Source organism: Schistocerca americana, chromosome 2 (genome assembly GCF_021461395.2).
Source record: "Schistocerca americana isolate TAMUIC-IGC-003095 chromosome 2, iqSchAmer2.1, whole genome shotgun sequence".
In the NCBI taxonomy this organism is placed as follows: domain Eukaryota; kingdom Metazoa; phylum Arthropoda; class Insecta; order Orthoptera; family Acrididae; genus Schistocerca; species Schistocerca americana.
Window position 1 is genome coordinate 92121155 of NC_060120.1, and position 12777 is coordinate 92133931.

Genomic DNA, 12777 nt, shown 5'->3' on the forward strand with positions numbered 1-12777 from the left:
AGGCATGTGATGGAGGGTTCCAAACCAATATATCTATGAATGCTACCATTGGTGGGAGCTTTCTATACTTGAGTCGGCGTAAGTTGATCCCTGACAGCTGGCAACACGGCTGCCAGCTAACAACTACGATGTGGGAACGGTTCCAGACGAAACCAACAGCCGTCTATAGAGCTCCAGAGAGCTTCACTAAATTGCGTACCGTGATTGGTTGCAATTAGGAAGCAGCCCGCTCAGGACGCTGCCACTCTCAGGGGTCTCCTTACAGCGGCGCCACTATAGCGAGATGTGATGCAGGTTTTAGAGCAACACGGAAGAATAAATGCACACTCGTGGATAACTCCAGAATAACAGTGCATATTGATACGTAAGCTGTACAAAGACTCTTCTTAATATGAAATTAGATTGACGGAGTTCCTTACACTGCCTGGAAATTGTTATCTGGTTAAACTGCTAAAACAAATAAGGCTTCATTAAATCCTTAGTAAGTCTCTCCAGCAACAGGTCTGCTCCATTTGACGGTATCTATAGACGACGTATAAATGACAGAAAGAGTCGAATGCTGAACTGATTACAGCTGTACAAGGAACATTGTCACAAAGGATTTTTTCATCCAATGTGTCCTGTATTCGCCATAGCACTGGAGCTGACGTTTCCGACTGTTCGTTTCTCGTTTTAAAGTTCCCAGTCTGGTTGTATACGTGCCGTGCTTCATTTTGCTTCAAGAGGCTACTGATAAGTTACTGTATTGTTGTGGTTCTGAAATTGATGATCATTTCTATGCAGCTCTGTGTACGAGAGTCTGCTTCTCTTCGTAACTACTGCACCCTACATCTACTTGAGGATGCTCACTGCAGTGAAGCTCTGATCTCTAAATCCGATTTCGTTCCCCCTCCCCTCTCCTAGGTTCCCTGATAACGACGCTTCATCAAGCTTTTCTCTGTTACCAACCAAATAATTAACTGATGCTTCAGGTTCCGTCCAATTAACCGATATCTTCTTTTAGTCACACAGTGCCACACATTTATTTTTTCCCTGATTCGATTCAGTACCTCTCAATTAGTTATTGGACGTACGAATCTAAGCTTCACAATTATTCTGTATCACTATACTGTATAACCATATATTCCCTTCTTTTCTCTACTGTTTGTGGTCCACATTTGTCTGCAACATAAGAGCCATATACTTTCTGAAAATTCTACGTAAGGGGAATCTACTACGGCACGTTAAATTATTTATTTTAGAAACGCTGTTCTTGTTACTGCCAATTTACGTTTTATATCTTCACTACTTCAGTCATCTTCAGATATTTTGCTCCACAAATAGTAACGCTCATCTGCAGCGTTTACTATTTCATTTAGTGTTTAATTCCCTTCTGCTATAGTAACAATACGAATATTAATCACACCACGGTAATGGACCTTTCTCGAGGACTTACAGGCTATATAATTAAACTCAAGTAAATAGAATTCTTCTGAGAGAGCCCTGTGCTACCACAGGTCCGTCGATACCGCACCTGATGACTCACTGGCAAAGGAAGACACGGTTGTCAATCGGGCCCCATTGGCCCTTAAGGGGCAACAACATGGAAATTTACTTTGCTTACCTACGCAGAAATCTTGAAATAGTAATCCATATGGAATTTATAACACCGAAATCTTCCATGCGGAACGAGCCATTTCGATTGTACATACCATTACATATTTGGTAAAACAGCTTGACCAGCAGTTATGAATGCAGAGGTTCACCTATTACATCTTTATTCTAGCAGAAAGCAAAGATAAATTACTGTAACTAATGAATGGGCTCGACAGTACTACAGTTAGGATTCAACGAAGGGAACAGAAGACTAATGAAGTGTAACGAAAAGTAAAATTCCAAATGAAGATGAAAACTTGTCGAGTGCTATGGAACAAGAGAAATAATTATATTCTCTACGAAGCAAGGTAGGTGTTAGAAGTGGAATGTTTTCGTCAAAAAACATTATTCTAGAAAAGATTATTCATTTAGTCACAGGTGGAGCTTAATCAAGTCGATTACCGATTTAGGATTTCGGTCTTTATCGAGATTCTTCATTATTTCCGGATTAGCCGCAGTGTGGCGCGTCAACTTTGTTGCTGTAATAAATCATTAGACATAACTTTCCAACATCTGTTTCCCTTCATATCAATTCTGCTTGCCCTTATAAAAGGATTATTGTGGTATCACTTGGGAATATGTTTGTGGAAATATTCCTCTGGAGTTCAAAAACCTTGGGGATGAGACATAGACTGCGAGAAATATAACGATGAAGACACTGGTATCATTACGAAAGGAGGTAGCATAGAAGAACTTTAAAGGCGAGGATGTTTAGGTAATGTAGGAAATGAACGTAAGGGAGAGAGAAATCTCATGCCAGAGAAGAGAGGGATATTAGAAAGATGGTTAATGGACCGATTCGTCGACAACAAACCGACGTCTAAGACGACGAGCGTTAGTTACCCATGACAAATAGCGTTAAGCGTTACTGCAAAATGCGTTAGGGGATCCACGCGGAAAGTTGAGTGTCAACTAATATGAGCCTGTGTTTCGTTTTTGCTTAAATATAATCTGTGTCAACAAGAAACAAGCGGGATAAATGTCCCTTTCAGCGTAGCTTCTCACGCTCATTCATATAGAGCGCAAACATCGTCAAACGTTTGCAACCTAAAAGTCCGTTACCGAACACTGCATTTCAAACCGAATTTTTTGTATTACACGACACCAATATTAAAGGAAAATTGGGCTCAGACTACCGTCGGCGATGAGACGATTAGAAACGATGCTAACCACGCTTTGGACTAGAGGGAAACGGCTTTCCAATTTCGAGTTTTCCACAGGGCTTGTGTCTTGAAGAGATAACGCGACGTAATAAACTGCTTATAAGAGTAGAGCTCAAAAACGACAGCCTCACCGACATTAGCGCATCCGTCTCCTAGGATCTTGGAGCAAGGCAGCCCGCATTACGTACTGCTGTGAAGCTTCATCTAACGACCAGCCACTGCGTCATCTTCGTAACACTTTTCTTCTGGACGTTGAAGGGTTTTTACACACTATCGACGGGTTGTGAGCAGCAAAGTCGAAAACAACCACAAGACACTAGCCCTTTACGAGGGCTTGACGGATATATGCGCTCACTGCCTGCTTTCTCAGTGAGCAGTGAATGTAATTAGTTAACGCTTCCTCCATTAGCCGGTACTCGGCGTCAATCAAGATAATATATTGCAGTTCAAATATAAAGTTTTTCACTCGTTATACTGACAATCTGCCATAAAGAGAAATTAAATTCTCCAATTGCTTTGGAGCTTGGTGGTGATTTTCTCGGAATGAGCTACTACATTTATCTCGACAGCTGCTGCACTAGTTTAGATTTGGTAGAGGACTTAAACGGCCATGAACACCGATGTTGTCGCTACACTTTAGGAGAACAGAGAGGAGTTTACCTATTTCATGTAAAATGGAAAACTGAAGTAGGATGAATGCGCAACGGCGCACAGAAACAAGCAGATGTTGATGAGGTGGAAGGATAAGAATGAAGTTGTGATGGACCGCAAGTTCACTGACGACACATTTAAAGAAGTAAATAAAATGAATGACATCGTGAAAAGGCAACTGTTGCCACTGATTACAACACGATTTAAATGAGTTTTAACGTAGTGTTATAGTCAGCGCACGGGCAATAGGACACAGTTTCTCCGAGGTAGTGATGAAGTGGTGATTTTCCCGTACGTCAGTTTCACGAGTGGACCGTAAATATCAAAAACCCGGCAAAACATCACATCTCCGACATTTCTGTGGCCGGAGAAAGATACTGCAAGAACGGAACCAAAGACGACTGACAAGAATCGTTCAATGTGACAGATGTGCAATCGTTCCGCTAATTGCTGCAGATTTCAATGCTGGCCCCATCAACAAGTGTCAGCGTGGGAACCATTCAACGAAACATCATCAATATGGACATTCGGAGCCGAAGATCTAATCAGGTATCCCTGATGACTGCTCCATTGAATGCACGGCACAAAGCTTGACACCTCGCCTGGTCCCAACTAAACCGACATTGGACTGTTGAAGACTGGAAAAAAATGGTTCAAATGGCTCTGAGTACTATGGGACTTAACATCTGTGGTCATCAGTCCCCTAGAACTTAGAACTACTTAAACCTAACTAACCAAAGGACATCACACACATCCATGCCCTAGGCAGGATTCGAACCTGCGACCGTAGCAGTCGCGCGGTTCCGGACTGAGCGCCTAGAACCGCTCGGCCACTGCGGCCGGCTGAAGACTGGAAATATGCTGCCTGGTTGGAAGAGTCTCGTTCCAAATTATATCGAGCGGATGGACATGTACGGATATGGAGACAGCCTAACGAATCCACGGGCCCTGCTTGTCAAACAGGGAACTGTTCAATCTGGTGGAGGTTTTGTAACGGTGTGGGGCGTGTGCAGTTTGAGTGATATGGGACCCCTCATACGCCCAGTTACGACTCTGACTGGTGACACGTTCGTAAGCATCCTGCCTGATCACCTGCATCCCTCCATGTTCATTGTGCATTTCGACGGCCTTGGACTATTCCAGCAGGACAATGCGACAACCTACACGTCCATAATTGCTAGAGGGTGGCTTCAGGAACACTTTTCTGAGTTTAAACACTTCCGCTGGTCACCAAATCCCCAGACTTGAACGATATTGAGCATATCTGGGATGCCTTGCAACGTGTTGTTCAGAAGAGATCTACCCCCCAGTACACTTACGGATTTATGGACGCCTTGCAGAATCCATGGTGTCAGTTCCCTCCAACACTACTTCAGACAATAGTCGAGTCCATGCCACATCACGTTGCGGCACTTATGCGTGCTCACAGGGGGCCCTACACGATATTAGGCACGCGTACCAGACTCTTTGGGTCTTCAGTGTATATAACAGAAGTGTTTTGCCGTTTTTGGACGTTGCAAGTTTCAGTGCCCTCGTTTAGTAAAAAAACCATGGCGACGGAAAAATCCATATTAGAATTCACGAATAGTTCCGCGGGACTGTTGACTGTACCATCTCGAGAACAGAGATCGTCTCCCTAGAACACCACAAGTGACTGCCCTTACAGCTAGGAATTTTCCAGAAATTTTTCCAAGCATAACGAAGAAGAGATCAACAACGGGGTGAGGAGTATCCAGGACAAAGCGTCTCAGAGAGAGTAGTCTTACTGGTGTGGAGAACAGGAAATTCCTGTATATGTAGCTCCGCGTTTCAAAATATTTTACAAAAAAGTTAAAAATATATATAGTATAAGAACAGAGTTTCAATTGTGTGAAAATAAATTTCGTTCTCCTCTTCAATACGCTGTAGCCACCTCAGTTTTGTACGATACAGAAGTACCTGCGTTATTCGGAATTATGATGCAACGTTCCTTCGGACATGCTTTGTGCCGGACCGCGAGTGGTGCTTGAATAGCCAAACACTAAGGCGACAGCTCCCGGAACTGCTCAATTTTTCATTGTCGTCATTCCATTATAAAGCTGATGACTGTTTATGTTCATAATTGTGAGTACATTTCATGCACCTCAGTTCTGGTCCTGAAATAAAAATCAGTATTTTTATGAGTGAGCAACGCTTGTGGAGCAGCTGCGCCAACCAGCCATAGGGAAAAATACCCACTGAGGTAGAGACGCACGAAGAAAAAATACACACGTAAGAGGTTACAGGTAGACTTCACTATTACGCGTGTCATGGATACAAGAGGAAGTACATGTGACGGCGACTATTCGTGTTAACGATCGAATGGCCAACAAATAGGGCGGCTTCTAGCAGTCACAAGCTTGTCCTTTCACTTTAGCAAGTTAAGGCAGCGAGAGTGTTTTGTGAACTGTTTTCTAAACATTACGTTGGGACAGGATGGTTGTAACTTAGATTCATCGTCATAATAATCGAATTTTGAAGGCCAAAAGAGTCAGCAGAAGGAAATAACTGATGTCCTTGCGGATGCAAGGATGCAAGGAAGTAGGCAACTACGCAATCAACCATTCTAATTTAGAAGTATATTTATGTACGCATTCTTTCCATACCTCACCTTGGATACATTTATGGAAGTATTTTTCTTACATGAAATATTTGTTCACATTTGGTCGTTGTGTTATAATAACTCTGTTCTGGAAATAATATTCACTGATTCAGTTATTTGTAAAAGTGTTATTGTGTATAAATCTGTACATTTATCCTTACTATGATTTAATTTCCATGTTCCTTGTGAAGCGAAAGTAATTTGGCCTTCTTCTTCATTTTTTTTCTTGTACTTCCAACACACGTGTGGAAAATACAACCATAAATAATAAATACACATACAGCGATAAGAATGTTACACTATCGAGGAAAATACAACCATAAATAATACATATTTATATGTCGATAAGGATGTTACACTGTCATGGAAAATACGACCGTAAATAATTAAATATTCATACATCGTCTTTGAGCGTGCTGTTTTTCGCTATTCAGTGAATTCTACACTGTCGTCGACCGTTACATAGCTGTATCATATCACCTTCTGTGAATTTTTCTTCATTCTTGTGACATATAGAAGGAGAGATCCTCAGTAGATAATCGTCACGACAAATTCTCTACAATAGTTGCCTTATAACTATCTAACTTGTTTTCAGTCCGTCTTTCTAACTACTGCGAAAACGTATAAATAAATACATATGCGTCTCGTTTTATTCGTCAGTGACCTGAAATCTAACATATTTATAACTGAAGTGTTAGTCAATCACAACTCAGTATCTAGTGAAAAGAACTAGTTTTAGATTTAGGAGTAAACGATAATTGTGAATATGTTTGACTATAGGTTTCGTTATATGATATTTTAAAGTAAGGAGGGAAACACGTGTGATAAAACAAATACGGATTTTTTGTAGATTTGTAGATGTATGTAACATAATTTAAATAAAAATGTGTATATATTGTCTCTCCGACATAAGCTTATCTTTGAATATTACTAGTTACTAGGCAACGCTGAATACAACTTGACGTAGTTTCCGCATTTTTGAGTTTGGCCACCGATTGCCCCTCAGTAGGTTAGGTCAATGTCACAACCACCAGCCTAATAGCATGGCTGGTCCGACGTTGGGGGTACAAAACACCAGCTATCTCCAGATATACGTAGCACCAGATGTCTGTACACACGTAATACGATTCCCGTTAACTACAGAGTAGGAGTTTATGGACGCAGAGTTGGCCGCCGATAACGCCCCAGGAGTACTCCGTCAAGTCCAGATGACGCACATTTGCCGTCCAGGACGCAGTGTGAGTTCGCACGAGGCTAGCCCGGTGGAACGGCTAGTTATCCAGTTACATGATGCCGCTGCCATCAGAGAAACATCAAGCACGAAGGGAACGATGTGGCCCACAATTATATTCATATAAATTCATTGCTTACGTTGTGGATAACGAACTGCCAATGTTTTTGACGAAGTTATGCTACCAGTCGCTTTTTGAGTTTAATTGTATTTATTGATTCACTTAATTGTTTTCAAGACACTGTTGGGTCATCATCAAATGAAACATTATTTTCGGACCACCTGCGACTAGACCCTACAGCTGTGATGCTGGTGAAAATAACACAGAATGAGGTAGATATGTTAAAGAAATGTGTACGGCAATAAACGTTCGTTCTATTTTAGGTTACTTGGACTACATTGCCTAGTAGTATGCACGAGAAATTTATTTCGATAACATACAGGCAGCTCCCTTTCACCCCACTCCCGCCCCCCCCCCCCCCCCCCCCCCCCCACGAACACAAAGTATCTGCCCACACCTGTTTTAACAGTTAACCAACACTGAAGGCTAATTCGTAAAATTTGTTACATTCTATTAAATTTCTTCTGAGTATGTGATTATAAAGGGCTTTGACGTTTTTATGACGTAGGAATGATTTGAATGAAAGTGGAAGAGACAATTTCAACATACAATTTTTTCCAGCATTGAGTACGTACTGAAATATGCTGATAGTGAGAAAGAAGTGTAATTAAGAGCTGGCAGCTACCGTTACTTAGCAACGGATGCAACAGTGGTGACGAAAGCGCCACTGTGCGCGCCATGGGTGAGCGCTCGGCCGGCAGGTAGGGCTGGGCGCCTGTGCCGCTTCCTCGCCTGCCACTGACGACCCCATTCCCCATCCAGGGCGCGCCAGGAAGACGGCCCCATTGGCCGCAGGACCCATGCATTATTCATGGCCTCTGGCGGGCGTCAGCGCCCACTACGCTGGTACCTCGCGTGTGGCCTTAGTTACGACAGCCGGGAAAGATCAGCTGTCGTCCGAGCCACGACTCAATCATGCGTCATGTCTCACCATCCCGTCTACAAGTCGAATTTGATCTTCATTATGCCACAGGTGTGACAGAAAAAGGGGCGCCTTCTCCACTCATCCATTTAAAAGACTATGTGCGAAAAAGTTAATAGTAATGAGTTACATCTTTAATTCCCCACCTATACAGAACTCCGTTTATGCTTTTATGGTAATAACTGTGCTGATGACATGCCCGCTACTTACATTATAACAAAGGCGTCCTGAGTTTCCCCTGTAGAGAATATAAGGTGATGATCAGGTGTTAGTTGTTTCTTTTGTGGAGTGATGGTGTGTTGGATATTGGTTCCCTGTTACTAGGTTGCTTTTACTGATGACGTTAGTTTTAAGGAAATCCAACTCGTGTCTAATCTGATCTAACTGGTCGATGACGATGTAGGCAGTGTAATGGGTGAGATATTTAGCGTTGTAAATCGCTCTAAGCACTATGGGATTTAACATCTGAGGTCATCAGTCCCCTAGACTTAGAACTACTTAAACCTAAGGACATCACACACATCCATGCCCGAGGCAGGATTCGAATCTGCGACCGTAGTAGCAGCGCGGTTTCGAACTGAAGCGCCTAGAGCCACTCGGTCACAGCGGCCGGGTAGCGTTGAAAGACTTCTTAATAAGCTGTTCTTTTACAGCACCTCATAGGTATATTGTCCACTTCTTTTGTGCGTCGGTCATAAATGAGGATAGTCATGAAAATACTAAAAACTGTTTAGCTGTAATTTACAAAGATAAGTCTCAATACTGATATTTATATGTAACCATTTTTCTAAGAATAACGAGAAGTACAGAAAAATTTATAAAGGACCAGATTCATAAAGAGATCGCAAAGTGATTAAAACGCTTCAAAGTTACTTTGTGACATTTTACAGAAGTACATAGAATACTTCCATTTTCCAAGGTCTTTCTGGGCATTTTATTCTTTCCGATATCCACTCCTACTTTCATTCGTCTCTGTACTCCCAAATAGTTAACCACAAGCTAAAGTTAAATTCAATTAAATCAAAACCATGCTGAAAGTAAAACTATACAAGCATTTGAGGACCAACATCAGAATGCGGAACACACATATGGATCTCGTTAGGTGGTTCGTGAAAACTAAAACTCATAGGTGATATCTTGAGTGCCAAAATAGTTAATGGAAACTATCTTACAGTCAGAATTACGGCGTAATTGCTGTCTGTGAATCCATCAGGAAAAACATTCACTTTATTACTGACACAGAAGGTATTGCCATTTATCTTACATAGCCCTTAGGGTACCACACATCCTTGGCATTTACTTTTAGTGCTACCGTGCGATAAATCTGTGGTAGACCTCCTCTCTTTATCTAACACAGGTAACTTTGTTTGCCTCTGCCTGGATGTACAAGCATCTGATAACCAAAGAATGAGTGGAAACTAAGGCACATCGATAGAGTGGAATGTTTATAACCGGTTTGAAGGACTGTGTGCTGACTTGTTACCCATGGTACACTGATCTGCGTTTGCAATTTCTAATTCTCCTGTAGTCAGTCTAAGCGAACATTACTTGAGTGTACAGTTTACCAGATTAGGGATTTCCCACTTTCACCCTGGTCGCAGTAATCGCTTCCAACACTGATGGTAAGTATTTAGGGTGAATTGAGATTGCGTAGCAGTTAAAACTAGGATATATTTTCGAAGAACCATGACGCTAAAATAACTGTTCAGCACCTGTTTTAACGTCAAGTGCAATAATTGCTTTTCTCTTTCACACCAAACATTACATCTCCTCACATCTGGAATTCAGGGAAATATTAGATCTCAGTATTTGTAAAGATTGTCTGACTGGGCACTGATCGCTCTGATATTTGAAATACAGTTAAGGAAAATAATTTTCCATTGGTCATGAGTTAGATTCCTGTCAGTGCTTAGATTTTGAATTAAAATTGTTACCTATTTCAGCTGAAGACTTTTGTTGCAAAGAGCTGCCAATGGGTTCGTCAAATCAGGATGGATGTGTAGATAGAAGTTCAGACACCCTTAGTTGTGGGATATTGCTGATTCAGGACCGGGTTGTATTGTTGCCAGATTTGTGGTGACTTATACAGTTTACCCCATCACAACTCCCCCCCCCCCCCCACCAACACAGTTATGATGTCTTATTCCAAGATAGTGCTAGAAGGTCACATGTACTAAGTTACTAAGTATAGATTCCAGCATTGTGAAATTAGCCCACATGTACTAAGTTACTAAGTATAGATTCCAGCATTGTGAAATTAGCCCACTTGCACTACGTTTAAAATGGTGGGAAATACAACACGCCCAGCTTACAATACCAGAAAATTAAAAGTAGTGTAATTTGAAATAGTAGAGGCTCGCTTGTTCTATGCTCATACGAGGTGCGGCTAGAAAAAAACCGGACTGATGCTGGAAAAAACATTTATTTACAATTATTTACAATTTCATGTTATCTCCTTCAATGTACTCTCCTCCTCGGTCTCTACACCGCTCCATACGAATTTTCCACTGTTCATAGCAATGCTGCAGATCATTTTCGGTAAGTCCATACATTACTTCCGTCGCTTTTTCTTTTACTGCTTCAACAGTCTCAAATCTAGTTCCTTTCGAAGCTGACTTGACTTTAGGGAAAAGAAAAAAGTCACAGGGTGCCAAATCAGGTGAGTAGGGTGGATGATCTAAGATGGGAATGTTGTGTTTTGCCAAAAACGTCTTTACTGACAACGCACTGTGAGCTGGGGCATTGTCTTGGTGAAGGATCCATGAGTTTTTTCTCCACAAATCGTTCCGTTTTCTCCGTACTCGCTCACGTAGGGTAGCCAGGACGCTAATGTAGTAATGCTGATTCACTGTTTGCCCCTCTGGTACCCAATCAATGTGCACAATCCCTTTGACGTCAAAAAAAAAACAATCATCATTGCCTTGAATTTCGATTTTGACATTCGTGCTTTTTTTTGTCGTGGAGAACCAGGAGTTTTCCAATGCATCGATTGGCGTTTAGTTTCTGGATCGCAAGTAAAAAAACCACGATTCATCGCAAGTAATAACATTTTGTAAGAAGGTGGGATCACTTTCAATGTTTTCCAGGATGTCAGAACAAATCATTCTTCGGCGTTCCTTCTGTTCAATTGTGAGACACTTTGGAACCATTTTTGAACACACTTTGTTCATGTTGAAACTTTCATGAAGAATCTGCCTAACACTTTCCTTGTCAACTCCTGTTAACTCAGACACTGCTCTGATTGTTAAACGGCGATCTTGTCGAACAAGTTTACCGATTTTTTCAATGTTTGCATCAGTTTTTGCTGACAATGGTCTGCCAGTGCGAGTGTCATCACTGGTGTCTTCGCGGCCATCATTAAATCGTTTAAACGACTCAAACACTTGTGTTCGCGATAAACAATCATGGCCGTACACTTGTTGTAACACTACAAACGTTTCACTTGCAGATTTTCCTAGTTTGAAACAAAATTTGATGTTAACACGCTGTTCTTTCTGTACACTCAACATTTTCCGACGCACAGACAAAACGTCAACTACTTAAAACAGACGCCATGGGCAGACTGAGTGCAGGAGGCAGATGAAACTCGAGCAGTAGGCGGAGCAAGAGTCACATGACAGGCCACGCGACTTTCAGCCTTATCATTCGTTTTATTGTTTCACCAGTACTAGTCCGGTTTTTTTCTAGCCACACCTCGTATGGAACTTTCAAATAAATGTTATACTGTAATCTGTTGCCATCATCACTGGATGCAGTAGTCAGGATGGGAACATTTGTCTATGTAAACAAATAAGTTGATATTTGATTGTTTAAGCAGTTGTGAGGGATATCTACAGTGCGTCTCCACCAGCTAAGCACACTAGGCTCTGTGCTGCTGGCACCCAATGCATGTTCCACCAGTGAAATAACAAATCATATTGGATAGCAGCCTGCAATATTGTTGAGTGCCCCCACAATAGTCACCAAGACGGCAGGGTTGTGATGTCATTCAGTGCCTGACTCAGGCTAATGCAATGGCGTGGAGTTCAGCACTGCACTGATGTTGTGGGAGCTGTTTCCACCTTCTCCGTCATTTTTGACATGGAAATGAAGTATGCATTATGGAGCTATTTCTAGTGTAAGAACATTTCATCATCTTACCCACCTCCCCTTCTTCATTTCTAATGCCAGAAATGTAGCAAAGTGGCGCCATTTGTACCTGGAGTTACATGTATGTGAATGTTATATATATATAAATGAATGTAGAGACTAAGGTTACAAGTGTAGAGGGTCATTACAAGCAAATATCACATAGCAACTCATGCCTTGAATGCCGCCAAGGAAGTAGGCACACAATTTGTCATCCAAGCTGTCGTGGTAGCACGTCTGCAGGGCAATGTTTTCAATATTTTTCTGGCATCAAGGTAAATTACAATCTGGGGTGAAGTTTTATAA